Source organism: Culex quinquefasciatus, chromosome 2, assembly GCF_015732765.1.
Source record: "Culex quinquefasciatus strain JHB chromosome 2, VPISU_Cqui_1.0_pri_paternal, whole genome shotgun sequence".
In the NCBI taxonomy this organism is placed as follows: domain Eukaryota; kingdom Metazoa; phylum Arthropoda; class Insecta; order Diptera; family Culicidae; genus Culex; species Culex quinquefasciatus.
The window spans coordinates 80401504-80424254 of NC_051862.1; positions in this window are offsets into that span (position 1 = coordinate 80401504).

Sequence of the window (22751 nt, forward strand, 5' to 3'; positions counted from 1 at the left end):
TTGTTAGAAAAGGTACACTTTTGGCTCCGTAAGAAATTCGAGAAACTTATCCTCTACATTTCGTTCTTTGGGTGCAAATCTCTAGGTCGTATAGTTTTGAGTAATTATCTTAGACAAATGCAAACTTTTGAAATTTTCCACCAATTTTGGTTTTGTTTATTTTTGGGTGCGCGCATGTCATGGCCTGCTCTCGCCGCGCGTCCCGAGCACCTCCGCCCGCCGCGCATCTTGGTGAGTGGTGATCAATCCACACTTCCACACTTTACTTTTCTGTTTGTGTGCGATAAATGAACTTTCGGAGAAAAAATAATTTTGTCTTTTTTTTGTTGTTTTCTTTAAAAATAATAAATTCGTACAGAACGCTATATATTTTTTTAACACTCCTCCGTCCAAGGTGGAAAAAAAGTTGGAACGCTATCTTCAACTCGCTGGTTCTCAGCCAAAATTCAACCAATCTGGATGATTCTTTTTTTCAGAGATTTGTACGGATCTCCAGATGAGCCTATAACTTTGCAGATCTCGATTAGATCAATCCTCTAATAACTACGACTAAATTAGTCGGAGCAACTTTTTATCCGCGTGTATTTCCGAAAAGCGACTCAAGCGGGAATATTTTTGCTACGCAGCAAAAATACAATAACTTTGGTAAAACGTTAGCAAAACCCACAAAATTATACATCAAAATTTTCGTTATGATCTCAGGATTATGATAAGCTTCTCAAATTTCAATTATTTTCTCAAGAAAATTCACAAAACTACGTATAACTACAGAAAAAATGCCTAATTTTATGACTAGAACTTTATGGTAAAATCACTGATTTATTTTATGAAAATGTTTCAAATGATCTAAATTTTGAGTTTCAAAATCATTCTGAGTGTGTTTCTTCCTGAATACTACAAAAAAAATCCTAAACTGCGTAAAATACAGAAAATTTTATACATTTCTTTAGAACTTTATTTGCTTCATGTTAAATTCATTGATTTTTTTTTATGAAGATGTTTCAAATGATCTAATTAATAAGTGTCAAAATCATTCTGAGTGTGTATCTTCCTCAATACTACAAAAAAATTCAAAAACTACGTAAAATACAGAAAATTTTATACTTTCCTTTAGAACTTTATTTGCTTCATTGTAAAATTATTGAGTTATTTTATGAAAATGTTTCAAATGATCTAAATTATAAGTTTCAAAATCATTCTGAGTGTGTATCTTCCTCAATACTACAAAAAAATCAAAAACTACGTAAAATACAGAAAATTTTAAACTTTTCTTTAGAACTTTATTTGTTTCGTGGTAAAATTATTTATTTATATCATGTTTTTTTTTTCAAATGATCTAAATTATAAGTGTCAAAACCATTCTGAGTGTGTATCTTCCTCAATACTACGAAAAAAAACAAAAACTACGTAAAATACGGAAAATTTTATAATTTCCTTTTGAACTTTATTTGCTTCATGGTAAAATCATTGATTTATTTAATGAAAATGTTTCAAATGATCTAAATTATTAGTTTCAGAATCATTCTGAGTGTGTTTTTTAACTTCGTAGAATACAGAAAATAATATACTTTCCTTTATTTATTTTTTTCTTCATGGTAAAATCATTAATTTCTTTTATGAAAATATTTCAAAAATAAAGAAATAATTTTCAAAGACAATCTAAGTTAGTTATCTTCCTAAACTTCATCTGCTTCATAGTAAAATCAATGGTTTCTCTAATAAAAATGTTCCACATCATCTAAATAGTGTGTTTTCAAAAACCTTCTGAGAGTGTTTTCTTTCAAAATACTACAAATTAAAAATAAACTACGTAGAATACCAACTATTTTAAACTTTCTTTCAGAGTAACATATGCTTCAAAGTGAAATCGTTGGTTATTATAATGAAAATGTTTAAAATTATTTTACTTATAGGTTTCAAAACTATTCTGAGTGCGTTTTCTTACTAAATACTAAAAGTTAGAAACAACATTCTTACTAAATACTTAAAGATACACACTCAGAATGATTTTGACACTTATAATTAAGATCATTTGAAAAAAATTCATCATATAAATCAATGATTTTACCATGAAACAAATAAAGTTCTAATGAAAAGTATAACATTTTCTGTATTTTACGTAGCTTTGGTAAAATTTTGTAATATTCAAGAAGAAACACACTCAGAATGATTTTGAAACTTATAATTTAGATCATTGGAAACATTTTCATCAAATAAATCAATGATTTTACCATGAAGCAAACATTCTAGAACACTTACGAAGTCTTCAAAGTTTTATCAAACGGTAAAAGAGCTCAATAGTCAAATTAAATAGAAGTTTTTTTTTTATTTTAAAATTTAGTTTTAGGCTTCAAAATTGGCCAGAAAAATCAGGGGGCAAAACAAACATATTGAAAAATAACTTCAAAATTTTAATGAAAATTCAAATGCAATAAGCTGAAATCAATTTAAAATGCATTCCCCTGCGTTTAGATTTATTTTTATAATATTTGGGTTTATTCAAAATTTTATTTGTTTTGGAAATTTTCGATATACAGTATAGCAATACGTTTCTTTTTTGGTCAAATTTTTAATTACGTCTAATCTTACATAAAAAACCCGATTTAATCCCACCTGGGGTGAGATAGAGCCTTTCTTACAAAAGGAAGTTAACGGCAGTTGATTTTTTTTTTCAAAGAAATAGCAAAATAAAGAATGAATGGTCCATTCATAATACAATTCTAAACTCAACCTTATTTTTTCACATAACTTATAAAGCGCTGGTTTTTGCCCCATTTGCCATGGCCGGTTGTAAGCTGTGCTCGCACACAAGCATTTTCGATTTTAAAATCAGAACAAATTATTTTTGAGGCAGAGAATTAGCTCACAATTTGCGATGTTCGTAATGTTTTCTGCATATCGCTAAATTGTTCGTATTCTCTGAGTGTTTTTGCACTTTTCAAAATATTTAAAATTAACGAGAAAACAAAATAATTCCGTCTTGCTCCAATGCGTTAAAGTGGTTACAAAATGACTGGCAGAAAGTGTTTCAACACCCGAGAATTTGCCGTGTTGTAAACAACGATGTAACGGTAAAGCCGCATAAATGTTCTTGAAAGCTTTGAAACGCCTACTGTAATTCACTAAACTGTCATTTAGGCGTTAGGCAAAATTGTGAGCTTTCAATAAGCAAGCATTTAGGCGTTTTTGGGATTGGGAAGCATACAACGACTGAGAGGAGCAGCTGTGGCTGAATGGTTACAGTGTTTGCTTTGTAAGCGAATGGTTCTGGGTTCGATTCCCATCTGCTCCCATCGAGAAAGTTAAGGACATAGAAATACTTGAAATGCTGAATATAAACGAAAATCAAAGTCGCCGAAGGCGGGGTTCGAACCCCCGTCCTTTGGATTGGTAAGCAAAAATGCTAACCACTAGGCCATGGCGACTTGGTGAGCATAGACTGGAATTAGGAATACTGTTACAACCAACCCGGAACGCCTTTCGAGGTGTATCCTAGGGTTCTACCCCTCCTACTAACATTGAGTCCAAAACCTCCCTACAAACATCTATACCACTAAGGTGACGTAGGGGTCCTTGCGCACTTTAGATAGGTGTTTACTAACGATCCTTCATATCCCTGAGGATAGCTTGGACCCGGCCTGGACCCCCTTATGCCCTGGGCTGTATTACACACTCATCAAAAGATGAAGACATGGTATCTCCCGTGTTGGATTATTGTTCCGGATGAGGGTCTAACACAACCAGACTAAACAGAGGGATAAGCGTTGTGGAGCCTTCCGGTGGTGGGGCGTCCTCCAAATGCTAATGCTAATGCTAATGGGAAGCATACAACGACTGAGCGCTCGGTGGGACTTCACTACGACAAACGCAAACGTACCGAATAAACCACCTTGGTACGCTGGTACGATGAACAAAAATACTAATACACAAAAAGGCTAGTACCGAAGCTAGAAAACCAAACCCGCGATGTGCGTTGTCACTGGCACATGGGAAGCTTAGACGTTTCCCAGAAATTCGTTCGCTCAGAGTTCGATCAGAGAATGAGCAAAACAAAAAAAGAAAGGCAAAAGAATGAGCATGAGGCTTCAGAACAGATAGCTGCTTGCGTCAAGTTTGCGTTCACTGAAGCTTAGCATAGAAAATAATGATAGGCGATGTGTGATGAACGAGCAATCGATAAAGCAACTTGCACTAAAAGGGGGGTAATCTAGTATCAAAACTCTATACGCGCCAGCATCACGCGCCAGCATTGCTCGCGTCTGCATGTGAAGCTCAACTTGACAACTTGTCGACGAGGCGACGAGGCGACGAAAATCGATCGTCCATGATTTTTGGCAGATTTTTCGAATGAATATTTCTCGAGAAATGATTTGGGAACGAAGCTTGAATTGGCGTCGGAGCCAAAAGCAAACCCTATACCTTTCTTTAGTAAGAAAGGCAAAAATGGAAATTTTCTAAAATCTGAACGGTAAATCCGAATGAGGTCAAATTTGTTTCAGAACATCGAGTATGGTCTAGATTATGATGTGGAGAAAAAAAATTAGATAAAATGCCAAAGGAATAGTTTTGGCATTTGGTGAAAATTGGTTTTTACCTTTTAGGGTTTTTCCTCACAGTGAATTAGTCCACAAGCTGTAAATCAAGAACCACATTACCGACATGGATGAAAATTTGGGAGGATGTAGGGCTGGGAAAATGCAATTTTTTAGACAAATAAACGATTTCAATACTTCAATTTTCGACTGAATTTTCATTTGAAAACCGCCTGATTTGGTGAAAACACACTCCGAGTCCCCATAAAAAATGGATAAATTCAAATTTGGTATGGAACTGGTTCAGGTTCAGCACATCCCCTTTCAAATGCGGGGATCTCTGAGAAACCCCCTACCACAAAATTGAGCACTTTTTTACCACACACGGACGTCACGCGTGCTCTTCAGTAAATCAAGCGCCGAAATTCGGATATTGGAGGTAGACCAATTCTGTCATTGTCAATCGATCGGGCGTCGAAAATCGATCGTCCATGATTTTTTGCAGATTTTTCGAATGAATATTTCTCGAGAAATGATTTGGGAACGAAGCTTGAATTGGCGTCGGAGCCAAAAGCAAACCCTATACCTTTCTTTAGTAAGAAAGGCAAAAACTAATGATGGCAAAACAACTGAACTGAGTAATTATCTAAGAAATCGGTTTTTTTTTTTACAATTTATAATTTTTGTATTTGGTGCCTTCGGTATGCCTAAAGAAGCCATTTGCAACAATAGTTTGTCAATACAATTTTTCATACAAATTTGGTGGCTGTCTATACAAAAATGATATATGAAAATTCAAAAATCTGTGTCTTTTGAAGGATTTTTTTGATAGATTTGGTGTCTTCGGCTAAGTTGTCGGTGTGGCTAGGGACTACACTGATAAAAAAATTATACAAATTTGGTGGCTGTCTATATAAAAATGATATATGAAAATTCAAAAATCTGTGTCTTTTGAAGGATTTTTTTGATAGATTTGGTGTCTTCGGCTAAGTTGTCGGTGTGGCTAGGGACTACACTGATAAAAAAAATTATACATTTTTTTGGTGTTTTTTAATTTCACTTTATGTCACAAAAACTTGATTTACAATAAAAAAAACTTATTATGAAAAATCGAATTTGCAATCAAAAAGTACTTTAGTGCAATTTTGATAAAGTGCATCGTTTTTTTTTTTTTTGCATTCCTTCAAAAGATACAGATTATCGAATTTTCATATTTCATTTTTGTATGGACAGCTGTCAAATTTGTATGGAAAATTGTATTGACAAACTAATGACAGCTGTCAATTTTTTATGGAAAATTATATGGACAAACTAATGATGCAAAATGGCTTCTTTGGGCATACCGAAGGAACCAAAAAAAGTTTCAGCCAGAATAAAAAAAGTCGAATTACCGAAATCTCAGAGAATTGCTCACTAGTGCAGAATGTATTTTAAAACACTTTTATCAACCATATGTTGAGACTCTGGCTTGTAATCTCAATATTATTTTTTCTGCTCCCCCCTCGACACCGGCTAGAGCCGAGGGACATAAATATTGAAAAATATTTGCATCGGCCTGATTGCAAAAGATATTTGAAAAATAAATTCCAGACCTAGTTGATAATGAGGAGAGAATAATTAAAATCAAAAAAGTTACAAATAGTTTTAGACATGAGCCGCATTTATTGTAAATAAATTTAGGGTCATCCACAAAACTTTTATAAATAAACTTACGAAATATATTTAGTTTAGCACATGTAGCACGCACTGATTTTTTTGCAACTTTCATAAATCTTATCGATATGTGTAAATGAGCCACTAGCCTCTTTTTATCCTTTGTTAAAAACAAACATGTCTATTTTAGGTATTTTTAATTCGATAAATCTCTGTTTGTTGGAAATATTGTAAGAACCTTAATAACTTGGTAGTTTAGAAAATTTTAGAAAAAAAATGTTTCAAAATAAGTGATAATGTATATGCAGGCAACATTTTTTTTTGACAAAAAAAAATAAAAGTAATTGTTTTGAAAACGCTATCTTACAAACAAAAGGCATGGCAAAAATATTTGACTTTTTAAAAATCGGTAGGTTTTGCATTTTTCGCATAGTAACAGATGTTTGTATTTTACATTAATAAATTAGCATTGTGGCGAATCTAGAGATTTTATGTTTCTGAAAACGAGAATTGCATTATAGAATTTACTGAAAATACAATATAATAATCGCTTTGCAAATGATCAAAGGGCCATTATACATGATCATTTAAAATGGGTCTGCGGGCCATACTTTGGTCACCCCTGTTATATGTAGTCTAATTATTCTGTTTTACTGTGAATCTAGTTTTTTTTAAATTCTATTTAACACAAAAAGTAATGTGATAAATAGTTTGGCTGTGACAAAACATTTGGTTCACAAAATCTTACATGCATGTTTCTATCAATCTTGAATATCTATTTGAACAACCTTGAGGTGATTTTAAACAAAAAAAAAATTTTTATGATCAATTTTTTGAACTAAAAAAAAGAGAATAGAATGTGAATCAGCTTAAGATTTGTTATAATTCAGACATTGCAAAAAAACGCTGGTATTTGCATAAAGCGATATTTTTTTTGTAAAAATTGTGTCAATTATTAAAAAAATAAAAAAAATAATTTTGAGTTCTTATTAAAAAAAAAACACTAAAACTGATTTTAATCACATGGGTGTTTTTATAATGATAAGATGTGAGCTAATATGGACCTTCCATTTTTAGTAATTTTCAAAACTTTTGACTCATGGTGTTATAAATTCAAGATGACTATTATTAGTTTGATATTACGTAACTCCTAAATTTGTATGAACAAACAATTTGGTGAAATGCGTCGGGGTTATATTGAAAATCATTTAAATCGACCACTTGACGCTTCATAAAATTTCAGAGTCCCAAATATTAGAGTCAATGCAACCCCGGTTAACGGTAGTTTATTATAGTACTTTTTCAGTTTAGTTTTTTTATGTAATACATTAAAAAAATATATTCAATTTTTTTCTATACACCCACAGAATAAAACTGTATCTCTGTGCCCATAGCACTTAGGGAGCATGTCGGTTCAACAACCAATAAATTGATGGTTCAATCCTCGTTTTGTTAAGATTTTTTTCTGCAGTATAATCTTTGTCGGTAATGTCAGTAATTGTCGGTAACGAGCAGAATTGTCATACATCTATATCGCAAAAAAGCATCATAACAGTTTTCATGTAGATTCTGATATAGTTTCATGCAGATTTACAGCAAAATTATGTGACCAACGTTTGGGAGTAGTTTAAGAAAAAACATATTTGTCCATTTTTATAAGGTGATCCTAATGTCAAATTAGTTTTGGTTTTTATAGACCTTAGAAATTATTTTGTTTATCAAACTATATGGGTTACTACACTTATATAAAATCTAAATACCATCATAATCAAAACTTTTCCATTTACTTTATGACCATATTCATAATTGTAGACATAATCTTCAACTTTGCAGGTTTTTTTTTTCAACTTCATTAAATAAAATTACAATCCAAACTGAGATTTTTCTATAAGTTTAGTTTAATACAATTTCACTTAGTTTTAAACCAATTCACGATCAAGTTTTTGACGACGTTCGAGTGAATTTTAGCAGTCAGGTGAAGCTATGTTAGAGATATTATTGTTAAATATTATTCTATTAGGTACTTTTTTACTCCATTTTGGAGCAAAGTAAACTCAGTGATCTATGCTAATTCATTTGTGTGATAGTTATCAAAGTTTAGATGTCATTCAATTGATTATTTTTCTATGTTTTGTGAATGTATATTTTTAAATATACATATTTCCCGACCATGACAAAACAAACAGGAATACTTAATTTTGGTATTACTTGGGCAAATATGAAATCATACCAAAACTTGTTTGATGACAACAGTAATACCAAACCATGCTATTCCAACAGCAAAAGAATTCAAAAAAAATTAAACCGTTTCAGCACCAGGTTGGGGTTGATGGATTTTGGAACATTGCTTCAGTAATACCTATATTTTCTATTTTCATGCTGTTTTTCTTTGTCCAGTAGTTAATTTCTGTGACTGTGAAAAATCAAAACAAAAGAAATGAAACCTCTTAGTTTCTTATGTCTCAGAAAAATCTAGACAAATGATGATACCAATTTGTCCTCAGTGATATTCTTCGCCACATCGAATACATTTCCCCACACACAAAGGTACAAATTTGAAATCGACTTTTTCTGACTAAAATCAAATTTGGCCGAGCTTTTTATACTATCAAAACATGCCAGAAACTTGAATTTCTGTTAAATTGGACCATCCCTTCTTTTTGGCACCGCCCCAGAGTTTTGCGATTTTTGTCAATTATCCAAAAATAACACTCCGGTTTCCTAATTGTTAAAAATGAAACAAAAATGATAGAGTAAACCCGACTGTTTTTAAAGAAATTGGACGTCATCAGATTTTTATTGAATCAAACTTTGATGCATTTTATGCAATTAAAAACATTACAAGCAATTTTCTCAACATGCTAGTTCTATTGTTCATAATACAAAAAATCTGATATGATAACATAACAATGCATGCAAAAAATTACTTTAAAAACATAAATGAAAAAAATTTAACATGTTCAAGAAAACAACGCGATGTCGTGTAAACATTCGGGCTCACTTGAATTTTGAATGTTTCTTTTGTGTCAGAAACAATGATGTCATACATTAAAAAAAATCCCAAAAATCGTTTTGTTATCGCGATTTACAAAAAATGCCTGTTTTTAACAGTGACATCGCGTTTTTTTAATGCACCCAAATGTACAGCGATCTGCAAAAATATATATATCACAATGAAAGGCAAATGATCTCTGTCAAAAAAAGTTTAAAGAACTTTTCGTTGAAGAATACAAAATATGATCATGCATATTTTTAAATTGTATTTTTGTGTTTGTTTGTTTTTCAATTTAAGATAATTATGTAAACCGTTCGTTGCAAGCATATATAAGTGGTTTAATTTACAAAAACGTATTGATTTCCTGCAGTGACTCCGTAAAATCTTGATTTGGTAGATGCAAATTTTTTTAAAATATTTATATTGAAGAAGAAAAAATAAAAATGAATTAACTAACAATCATAAAAAACAATTTACTCGAAAACAATTTGAATTGTAGTGAAATTATGATAAACAGTTTCACAAAAAGTTCACTTTGGCCGTTGCAAAAAAAAATTTCAAGGAGTTATGTTGCCACCCCTTCATTGATGATCCAGAAGTTCAGAGGGAGAACTACTAAACACAACTTAAATTAATTAACATATTTTGATAACCATTTTTAAGCATGTTTAAACCAGTTAAAATGTATAAAGTAAAAATAAAATTTTTTTAATAAATGTATCACAACATGCTTCGTACATAATATCAAATTTTTATTTTTGGAAATATCGTTTTTGCCTCAATGCTTTTTTAAGGTTATTTTGCTTTTCTTTTTTACCCGAGCAGACGGAAATAACTTGGGAATAACATTTTTTGATATTTGAAAATACTAGGCCAATAACATTTTACGTTATTTATAACAAGATTTGTTATTCGTCGTTATGATTTTTTTGTTATTGGAATGTTATTGTAATAACAGACTAATAACATTTTTAGTTATTCTTCGAACAAATCTTTGTTATTAATTTTTGTTATTTTAACAACTAATCCGATCATCCCAATAACAGTTGGAGTTATTCTTCCATAACAAAAAATGTTATTCCAAAGTTGTTTTGGCTTTCAACCAATACCAGACCAATAACAAATTTTGTTATGATAACATAAACCGTTATTAAACCATTATGCAGAAATGGATTTTTCAGGAAGATTCCATAACACTTTTTGTTATTTTAACAGAATTTGTTATTGAAATGGCTTGAATTTTGTTATTACCGTCTGCCCGGGTATCTATTTACAGATCATCATAAATATTACCAAAATATTTACAGGTCTTTGTCAATTCATGGTCACGTGCAATTTGAATTTTCTATTAAAGAAATGGAAATTTCTTGGGCTGCTATCCTAAACAAGGAGAAATATCATTTTGCCAAAAAAAGAAATAAATTAGAAAGTGCATTTTTGCGTGTAATTCTGGGACCTTCTAAGAGCCGAGCTATCCCATAAATTTAGAATGTACAGATAGTTTGTTTTTTTTTGCTTGTGGTATTATTTTAATTATTATTGATAATGCTCTTGTTAGAAAAATCATATTAAAAACATAATAAAGTGCCTACATCTTGATTAACATTTCCATCCTGCGCCAATCTTCAGAGCATTTCTGTGTAAAAAATATAAAATTTGTGGACTTTTAATTTTCAATATATACTGGATAAAAAAATCATAAATAAGATTAAAAGCTGGTTCATTAGAACCAACCCCAAATCTAAACATAACTGCACTTGAAACAAAAACATGTTTGTTGTCTCAAGGAAAAAAAATCCCAGATCTTGAGAAGAAAAGATTGTTAAAATTATGAAAGCCACGTGTCCAAGGCAGACGTTAGTTTATGGCTTGTTTGGAACATCCATTGTATCCCTTATCAATGTAAAGGGAGAACAATTTGAACTTTAAAAATAGTTAGCTGTTACATTACGTTACTACACTTTGAGTTTCTTTTGTTTTTTTTTCTTTTGACCTAGTTGTGAAGCTAACTATGCTACACAACATTTGATTTTTACTAACCAAAAAGCATTATTAAAAAAACATAAATAAGACCAAAATTGTGGAGTTAGAGTCGAGTCCATTGGAGAGCTCAAGACGGAATCGCTTCCAATGGTACCCGCAATATACTCCGCAGCCCTGAATACAACAGTCCGTAAATCTGCGATAGACAAATTCTAAGAATATTTCGAATACTAACCAATCAGAAGCGCAAACAAGTAGATGGGATTTTTGTCTTGATTCGCGAGCCATCTTAAATTTTGTATTGGAAAGGAATTTCATTTTTTAGATCAGACTGCTTGCCAAACCCAAAATAATTGAACCCAATGAGTCGCTGCGGATATCTTTTACTCTAAAAATACATTGAATATCACCAAAAGAAAACGAATTTACAACAACTAGGAGCTAGCATGTTCCAAATTTTGGTCTCGAACAGATCGCATCCCTGATTACTAAAAATCAATTTCTTTAAAATGAAGAAAGAGGAAACACGAATGATGTCACCGACGACAAACACTTGCAAAATATCGACATCAATACATCAGATTATCTCGCAACAGAAAACGCCAAGGTTATGCAGTAGAGCGTACAATTTGATTTTTTTTATCACTAACACTTTGCTAACAAAAAACAACCCCCTATGCATCGATGTTTTGTATAAAATAAATAAATTCAGAAATGAAAAAAAAAATTCAATTATTTTCATGCCGATTACAATACTTTCCACTGCAAGCAGTGTGCAAGAACAGTAAAAACATCGCGCCAGCAAGAAGCATGGTACCACGTGGCGCGCGCGCAGCGCAGCAACCTTTGGAAAATCAAATTTTTTTTTCGCGCCAGTCGGGCGGCCCGACCCGTGGTAAATTTCACCTTAATGTTACATCACACTTTGACATTTCTTAAATGTTTCAAAACACTAACTCAACTCTAGTGAGGGCAATAAAAGTTTGGCAGTATTTCGAGGTATTTTTATGTTTATGGTTGGAAAAATCGATCCGCGTCTATAAAAAAGATGAGTTTATTACATTAAATTTAACTAGGTTTTGTTTAAAATTATTCTTATTTTTAGCTGCGATGGCAAAAACAAAATCCGGAAAGGAGGAGGTCCAGGTTTTGCTGTGTGCTGGAACTGTAGGTCCGCGAGGGCGAGCCGTTTCGTTGGCCGCTCAGAGCGAGCTGAAAAGTCGCTCAGAATCACCACGGCGCGCACACCGGCGGAAGCTGCATGCCATCGGCGGAAAACGCTCCAAGACCCCAGGACCGGGTGCCTAGTCGGCACTCTGAGCCCTGGCCGCATCGAAGACGTGATGCCGATCCCGTCCGATTTGCCTCGCCGAAGGGAGGTCGCCGCGAGAGTTGGTGCTGACATTTTTGTGGTGGCTTTTTTGTGACGCTGTGCATGTTTCCTTTTACAAACTCAGCAAATGTAATTAATGAGTAATAAAGGATGAAAAAAGTAAATATACAAGTGCGTTATATCGTGATTAACCTTTGTAGCTAAGTGAAGAATAAATGCTCCTATTTAACCTGCCAGGTGTTTTTATTTTCCCTGAGTAAAATAAAGTTGTTCTGACTGACTGTATTGAAAAACATCAACTGTTCATACATATTTCAGAACGGACGAGACGGTTGGCGCAGCGCATCAAGGAGAAACATCTCATAAAAATTCAATTCAACACGCCGTTTAAAATCTCCAATCTAAAGGAACTCAACAAAAAATCACAAATAAGCTTTCAAAAACATAATCTCAGCGTGAAAAGCACTCTCCCCAGAAAGAGAGAGCTGCGCAAAACTTTTTGAATGTTTCTATTTTTAATACTGTCGGTAAAGCAGTATTTTGACATTTTACCACGGTATAATTTTATATCAACTCTACCCGTCGCCACTCAATTTTACTTCTATGCGTATAAAGTGAATATAAAGTTTTGAGACTCTATTGGAATACTTTATATGTTGATATAGAGGGGACTTAAAGCTACCTTATACAGTCCTGCGGTTACTTGGGAAGGCAGTGCAACCGGCCTATGGAAACTTTTACGAAAAAAAACGAAACTATTGGCACTACGCCCCCCGGGGCATGGCCTTCCTCTAACGTGGGATTTCTGCTCCAGCGCCTCTGACGAGACAGAAGAAACCGGGACCGACGTTTTACTTCACCATCCGATAGAAGCTCAGTGGATAAGGCGGGAATCGAACCCGCGTCTCATAGCATCATCGGGATCGGCAGCCGAAGCCGCTACCCCTGCGCCACGAGACCCACTCACTTTTACATATTATACCAAAACTACTTAACCTATTCCAACTTTTTTGGTCTGTCCATACTCCTAGGCCATGACTAGTACTAGCCTTATCACTTAAATTGCCGTTTTCACTTTATATCCGAAGAAAAGGTGATTTTCAAAGGGGTGTCCTAATTACCCTCACTGTCCATATAACCCCAAACTCCCCTAATTGTTGTTAAGTTTAAAATTTCGAGAAAAAATCCACTTTTTAATGGTGCTAAATATAGATAAAAAATCATTTAATGGGAATGTTAACAAGTAAACAAGTCACAAATATATTGATCTAAAACTGAGCAAGGGTTTTTTTACGATAACGAAATCTTTATTGGTTTGTAGGTTACATATAATACCCGAGCATGGGTAAATAACAAGGGAAATACGTAATAAAACCTTTCTCTTGTAGCAATACCAAATTTTGGTATTCCTGGGCCCTTAAAATTTGACTTAAGGATTATGCAAGAGCAAAATGTGGTATCATACCAATTTAAGGTATTGTTTTGATATTGCAAAATTGCAGAATTTGTCAATGGTCGAACACCACATTTGGGTATTCTTTTGGTATTACAGTATTTTTTCAAATTCCTCTGAAACTATGGAAAAATTATGACCAATTTTGACAAAATAATTAATTTTGCGCTAAAACGATGTCTCAAAGCAAATGCTTTCATTGAAAACCGGAAATTTCAAACTCGATTTTAAGCATTTTTGAAATACCCCAACACAGAAATGACTTGAAATTGTGAAAAAAATTCTAAGTCAGGGTGACACATTTTGGTATTATTTTGATATTAGAGTGTTTCATCAAATTCCTCTGAAACTAAAATGTCTTGAAACCCAAAAATGTTAAAACTGATTTTCAAAATTTTGTATATACCCAGAAAGCTTTTTTTAAATCGTTGAAATTCTCTAAGTCGGGATATCCAAATACTTTGAAAAACGAGTCAATCGACAGATTATTAAATTTTGGTAAATTTCAATCTAGTTTCATTTTAATAACACTAATTAGTCAATTTTGTTATTTTTCAGAAGCTTCAAGAATTTCAAGCACAGGTCGTTCAACAATGACAAATGCATTTGATGTGGTGAAGAATATCACTAATAATAACATGGAATCATCAGGTGAGTAGATTTGGCTGTTGCATATGGATCATTTTCGTTTCTTTCACTAACTGCAACTGCTGCACTATAAATGGTATGAAAATACCAAATTATGGTATGACTTGTGCAAATACCAGCGATCAAAATGTGCTCTTGGTGCCCAGTAATAGATGCGCACGGTGCTCAAAATACCGTTATTATGAAAAAAAATATGCACTCCGAGATTTTGGGGTCTATCGATTCCTTACACCATAGCGCATCTCTGTGCAAAAAATAAAAACATTCACTGATGTAGTTTTCGAGATACAGCCCTTTTAAGATGTTACATCCGATTTTTAATAAGAAAACCAAAACAATCAATACAATTTCAGCACTTTAAAGAATATGCATTTCGAGATAAAGGTGTTTTTTGCTTCATATAACTGTCAAGTATCTCTGGGCCAAGTTTCAGAAGGTTTGCTGATGTAGTTCTCGAGATACAGCCATTTTAAAATGTTATTTCCGATTTTTTCAAAGAAAATCCATAAAATAATACAATTTCAGCACTTTAAAAAATATGCATTTCGAGATAATGATGTTTTTTGCTTCATAAGACTGTAAAGTGTCTCTGGGCCAAGTTTCAGAAGGTTTTCTGATGTAGTTCTCGAGATACAGCCATTTTAAAATGTTATTTCCGATTTTTTCAAAGAAAATCCATGAAATCAATTTAATTTCAGCATTTTAAAGAATATGCATTTCGAGATAATGATGTTTTTTGCTTCATATGACTGTCAAGTATCTCTGGGCCAAGTTTCAGAAGGTTTGCTGATGTAGTTCTCGAGATACAGCCATTTTAAAATGTTATTTCCGATTTTTTCAAAGAAAATCCATAAATTCAATACAATTTCAGCACTTTAAAAATATGCTTTCGAGATAATGATGTTTTTTGCTTCATATGACTGTCAAGTATCTCTGGGCCAAGTTTCAGAAGGTTTGCTGATGTAGTTCTGAAGATACAGCCATTTTAAAATGTTATTTCCGATTTTTTCAAAGAAAATCCATAAATTCAATACAATTTCAGCACTTTAAAGAATATGCATTTCGAGATAATGATGTTTTTTGCTTCACATGACTGTCAAGTATCTCTGGGCCAAGTTTCAGAAGGTTTGCTGATGTAGTTCTCGAGATACAGCCATTTTAAAATGTTATTTCCGATTTTTTCAAAGAAAATCCATAAATTCAATACAATTTCAGCACTTTAAAGAATATGCATTTCGAGATAATGATGTTTTTTGCTTCATATGACTGTCAAGTATCTCTGGGCCAAGTTTCAGAAGGTTTGCTGATGTAGTTCTCGAGATACAGCCATTTTAAAATGTTATTTCCGATTTTTTCAAAGAAAATCCATAAATTCAATACAATTTCAGCACTTTAAAGAATATGCATTTCGAGATAATGATGTTTTTTGCTTCATATGACTGTCAAGTATCTCTGGGCCAAGTTTGCTGATGTAGTTCTGGAGATACAGCCATTTTAAAATGTTATTTCCAATTTTTTCAAAGAAAATCCTTAAAATCAATACAATTTCAGCACTTTAAAGAATATGCATTTCGAGATAAAGGTGATTTTTGCTTCATATGACTGTCAAGTATCTCTGGGCCAAGTTTCAGAAGGTTTGCTGATGTAGTTCTCGAGATACAGCCATTTTAAAATGTTATTTCCGATTTTCAAAGAAAATCCATGAAATCAATTTAATTTCAGCATTTTAAAGAATATGCATTTCGAGATAATGATGTTTTTTGCTTCATATCACTGTCAAGTAACTCTGGGCCAAGTTTCAGAAGGTTTGCTGATGTATTATCTCGAAATGCATATTCTTTAAAGTGCTGAAATTGTATTGATTTTATGGATTTTTTTGAAAAATCAGAAATAACATTTTAAAATGGCTGTATCTCGAGAACTACATCAGCAAACCTTTGAAACTTGGCTCAGAGTTACTTGACAGTCATATGAAGCAAAAAACATTATTATCTCGAAATGCATATTCTTAATAGTGCTGAAATTGTATTGATTTTATGGACTTTCTTTGAAAAAAATCGGAAGTAACATTTTAAAATGGCTGTATCTCGAGAACTACATCAGCAAACCTTCTGAAACTTGGCCCAGAGATACTTGACAGTCATATGAAGCAAAAAACATCATTATCTCGAAATGCATATTCTTTAAAATGCTGAAATTAAACTGATTTCATGGATTTTCTTTGAAAAATCGGAAATAACATTTTAAAATGGCTGTATCTCGAGAACTACATCAGAAAACCTTCTGGAACTTGGCCCAGAGATACTTGACAGTCATGTGAAGCAAAAAACATCATTATCTCGAAATGCATATTCTTTAAAATGCTGAAATTAAATTGATTTCATGGATTTTCTTTGAAAAATCGGAAATAACATTTTAAAATGGCTGTATCTCGAGAAATACATCAGCAAACCTTCTGAAACTTGGCCCAGAGATACTTGTCAGTCATATGAAGCAAAAAACATCATTATCTCGAAATGCATATTTTTTAAAGTGCTGAAATTGTATTGATTTTATGGATTTTCTTTGAAAAATCGGAAATAACATTTTAAAATGGCTGTATCTCGAGAACTACATCAGCAAACCTTCTGAAACTTGGCCCAGAGATACTTTACAGTCTTATGAAGCAAAAAACATTATTATCTCGAAATGCATATTTTTTAAAGTGCTGAAATTGTATTATCTTATGGATTTTCTTTGAAAAAATCGGAAATAACATTTTAAAATGGCTGTATCTCGAGAACTACATCAGCAAACTTTCTGAAACTTGGCCCAGAGATACTTGACAGTCATATGAAGCAAAAAACAACTTTATCTCGAAATGCATATTCTTTAAAGTGCTGAAATTGTATTGATTGTTTTGGTTTTCTTATTAAAAATCGGATGTAACATCTTAAAAGGGCTGTATCTCGAAAACTACATCAGCGAATGTTTTTATTTTTTGCACAGAGATGTGCTATGGTGTAAGGAATCGATAGACCCCAAAATCTCGGAGTGCATATTTTTTTTCATAATAACGGTATTTTGAGCACCGTGAGATGGTAAAATACCATGAAATCATACCAAAATCATGTATGTGAAAGACCACATACCAAAATCTGATTTTCCAAGGGAGCGGGAATAACTAAAAATAAACCATGACAATACCAAGTTTTGGTATTTGGAAATAGTTTTATTTTGAGGTATTATTTTACCCTTGGAATAACATGGTTTAATGTTGTTGTGCCCTTACACATACAAGACTTTGGTATGATTTTATGGTATTTTACCATCTATTACTGGGCATCCAAGGGCACATTTTGATCCCTGTTATTTGCCCAAGTAATACCAAAATTTGGTATTCCCGTGTTATTTACCCCTGCTCAGGTATAATGGTCACATTTTATTTAATTATGAAAAGATGTGTTGAAAATTCTATTTTAAGAATTTCTTTGTGATTTTGAAAGTCACAGAGTTATATGTAAATTTCAGAATTAAACTTTTCAAATTAGGTTATTTATGTTTTTGATAATTTTTAAGAACTTCTTATCATTATATTTTTTCCTTGATTTCTAGGAACTGCTCATGATTGAAACAGCACTTTTGAACACTTTTTGAAGCAAATGGAAATAATTCTGAAATAAATGCAGATACTGTCATATTCAAAAGAATGCAAAAAACTGTATTTAATAAAACAAAAAAGTCGTTTTTTTCAACAATTTTTGCTTACTTTTTTTATTTAATTGCTCATGCTGCAAGAGATGCAAAAAACAAAACAATTTCTTTAAAATAATTTAAAGAACTAAGCCTGTTCTACAGACTGCAAAAAGAAATAGAAACTATTTTTGAGAATACTTCTTGTTTTCAAAGAGCTCTACAAAGATCTGTTCGTGTTTGAAAGAGTAGAAAATCATTGAAAGTTTTGTTTAGAAAACCTTTTGGACTATTACAAATTTGATTCAAAGTTTTTGTCCCCCCCCCCCCACTCCCCTTCAAAGTTAGCCCGAAAATCAGGGAGCAAAAAAATTTTTTTTTCAAAAAACTACAAAATTATGATGGAAATTTAAGTGCAACAGTAGGCTGTCCCAAAAAAATGAAAAGTTGTCAAATCTTCGGTGCTCACCCCTAGAATGATAGAATAGGATGTCAGGAACAATGTTTTCATACAACAAAAAAAATCCCAAAAATGGTTTACAACTCGCGCGCGAAGCTTGAATGAAAAAAGTGCATTTTTCGAGAATTTTTCAGAAATGCACGTAATTTCTTCGTAATTTTTTCGTGAAATGTTATCAACCAATATCATTTTTGAGCGAGCAAAATAAAAATATCCAAAATATATGCCTTCCCGTTTGTAATCATAGTAGCCAATGTTTTATGCTAAAAACGCTTATATACCAAGAATTTTGAAAATTCGACACTTTTTGTTCACTAAAATGCAAATATCTCGGCTTTGCGTGGACATAAATTGAATGTTAAAAAAAGCAAAATGATCTTCGTATAATTTCCTATAAGCTGAATGCATTAGTTTTGGCTGCACAATGTTTTGGTTCGTTTTGGGGAGTGATTTTTTAAATTCTTTGGCCAAAAAATACATTTTTTTCTCCCTAAAACGCCCTGCCATGCCCAAACACAAGCTTTTATGGACTATGTTTGTACAGGAATTTGTTCAGGGGACATTAAACTATAACTTGAAGCCCAAGGCGACCAAATTTGAATGACTTTAGTATGATTGTTACGCGCATTTCTGAAAAATACTCGAAAAATGCACTTTTTTCATTCAAGCTCCGCGCGCGAGTTGTAAACCATTTTTGGGAATTTGTTGTTGTATGAAAACATTGTTTCTGACATCCTAATATATCATTCTAGGGGTGAGCACCGAAGATTTGACAACTTTTCATTTTTTTGGGACGGCCAAGTGTACAGTATCGCAAAAAAAATTCGCTGAAATGTTTGTTTTCTTCAAATTTTAATTTTTTTAACTTATGATTACAAAACAAGTGAACTTGTGTTATTTTTTTTATGTTTTAATTTTAATTAGCTTAATTTCTTAAAATTATTATGTTTTTATTTCATGATTTGGATAAGTAATTGAAAGTTGTTGAAATTCAATTTTTAATAATTTTGTTCATTTTGGTAGGATTATCCATAACAATCTTTAGAACAAGTCAAGGTGAAATAGCTGAACCAATAAAAAATTGGTTAGCATTCCCAGAACAATAAAATCGCTCAAAAGTTATTTTTCAAAGATTACTTTTATTGGAGTAGAAAAAACTTTTGTAGCCGAATGAAATTTAAATCCAATTAAAATTCAGCAAGTTAATTTTTCCTAAGATCCTAGCATCCCTAACCCAACTCAAATCCTTAGCTGCCCAGCTGAAGGTTGTTGCGCGGAGTGTGCCTATCGCTGCGCGTGATTGTGGCATGTTGTTCTGCCAGGAGGAGGTGACATCGGGAGATGGTCGGAGATTTTTTTTTGTTGGTGATGTTTTGTTATTCAAGCATACATGTAACTGTGTGAAGCAAGTGACACTTTTGATGGTGTATCGCAGCCCAAAGGGAACGAAATCGGGCTGACAGTGGAAGCACAATCAGATCAGATCTTGCTCGGACTCGGAAAAGGGACAGAAGCGACATAAACGTGTCGGAAACGGGAACGAGTTCTCGAAATTGGTGTAAAATGACGGGAAAGGATGAGCAAACGAACGAAAATATGAAAAATCTGTCTGGTTGGGAGCGAGCGATAAGAAAGACGTGTATAAAGTACGACATTTATGGGATCTTTTTAATAAAAATTTCATCGAGCTTGAAGGGAAGAATAGGAAAATGAAGAAAGAGAGGATGCTTAGATGAAAATATTTTGATGACAGTTGTCATCGCAGCGGGACTTATAATTATTGGATAAAGTCGAAATGGTCAGACTCCGGCGGTGGACCTGACCTCTGCCAAGATGGTTGTTTGCGAATTCAAGGCCTTCCTTCACGACGGTATCAGATCCGTTTTGTTATTCAGAGCAGAGATTTCCGCTTCTGGCCGATGGTACTTGTGGTCCCATCTGATAACGCTGGGAAGATGATGGTGGACTTTGGGTGTGCAGGTTTTCGACGAGAGTTGGCCCTCATTTTTCACAGCGGTGATGGGCGTGCGCTTCTTTTGTTGTTCGTTGAGACTTTTTAGGTCGGAGTTGTTGAAGATGTGCTGGTGAACTTGACGTGACGGTAATTCCTAACACCTATTTAGTTTGCAAAATACGTTTTCTGAGGTTGAGCATATTATAAAGATTGTCATGACTGTACTGTGGTGGCACATTGAAACATATTCTTTTAAAAGTAGAAAAAGGTGAGCTTCAAGAACAAATTTGTTAAATTTTGTTTATTTTTCTTCAAGAATTAGACGTGCAAGATGTATTTTTTTACATTTTTATCTAACAAATTTTAAATTTATTATTCGAAGCCTCGATTTTTTTTCAAATTTTCGATTATTGAGAGGTTTGATTTTCCGAAGTGATCTTTAAGAGAGCTTATGATAAACTAAAAAAATCATATTATCTCGCATGTACTGTTAACCTCTGAAATGCTGGGTTCCCAGCCTCGTTGAAATCGTGATTCATATTTCTTGCTCCCATCTCCAGTTTCAAGATTTATTTTACCACGGACTCACACATTTCCAGGATCATGATGCGAATAGTTTGAGAGCACACACGATAGCGAGCGCCAGATAGTGCGGAGGGCAAACTGGAAACTAGTGTTAGTTGAGAATAGAAAAAAACCCCATAATCAACCAGAGAGAGGGAGAGAGAGGTCGCGCGCTCACTCACATATTTTCCCTTATCAGATTCACATAACAAACCTCCCCGGCTGACCGATAGGCATCTCCTGCGGGGACAAACACACACTTATTCAGCTCAGAGCAAAAAGGAGAAACTCAGTGAAGATGAATCCTCCTGATGGTTTCTGTGGCAGGTTTTGCTCCGAACTCTTTCTCTGGTTCGGTTTCTTTGCTAGAACTGAACTCTTTTTTTATTTCTTTTTTTTAGAACCGCTCCTGGAAACGATAAATATCTCCAATTCTGGGTTGATTTTTCCTCGTTTCATATTTCTCGGTTTCCTGTACAGAATTGCTTGCTGGTCAGGGTAGTTCTCTGGGAATTTATTGTTTATTTATAAACACGCACAATCTTTGTTCATGATTTTCTATTTTCTTTTTTATTTTGACCGAAATCCCCTCTCGCGTTCTTCGATTGCGGTTTTCGGAGAAAAACAAAAGAATCTTCGGCGAGAGAAGAAGTAATAGAATGAGAATGCTCAGACTGGCATCCGGGAGATAAAGACGAGATCTCCCAAGCTTCAGTGGCGGTCGCTACACATTCTGATATTTTGGAGCAAGAATCGTCAAATGATATTGTTTTCTATCACTCATCTACATCACAGCTTTTCTATAAAATTTATAAGAAAATTATAACAGTCTTTAAAATGTTCTAACTTTTTCGAGTTCCCTGGAGAATTTCCCATCTCTCATTTTTTATTTCTATATTTTCACGGCGCTGTGGTTTGCTGCTTCTGAATAGTAAGCAACTTGTTATTCATGGCCATATTTCTTTGATCTGGATCGCGCTGGGCCTCATCGCCAGAAGTGTTATTCCGGAGCCAGGTTCTGTTCCACCATCCTGAGCCGGTGTGCTGATGATCATCGCTTCAAGAAGCCCCCATCCGAAGGGTCGAAAATGAAACATTTCAAAATTAATAAAATATCAATAAATTACATCGTGCGCACACGGGGGCATTCTCAGAGGTGGTGTTGGTGGCGGCGATATCTTGTGCGTCCGATCGGGTTCGTTGTTCGTGGTTTTTTGTTCTTATTGTTGTGGGCTCAGTGAGGAACAAGACGCGGTACAAGTTGGGATGAGCGGTGAATGAATTATTTTTATGGTTCAATTCTGTGTTTTGAAACGAAAAAATGCTCTATCTGGAAAATGATCAAATTGTGAAGAAGAAATTTCAGAATTCTTATTTAAGATCAGATTAAAAAATGTGTATGTGGTTTAAAGAAACTGGTGATCAGCAGAAGTTATTTTCATAGTACTGCCAATAACTTCACGAATGATTGATTCATCGCATTCACGTCAAACTGCAAATCACT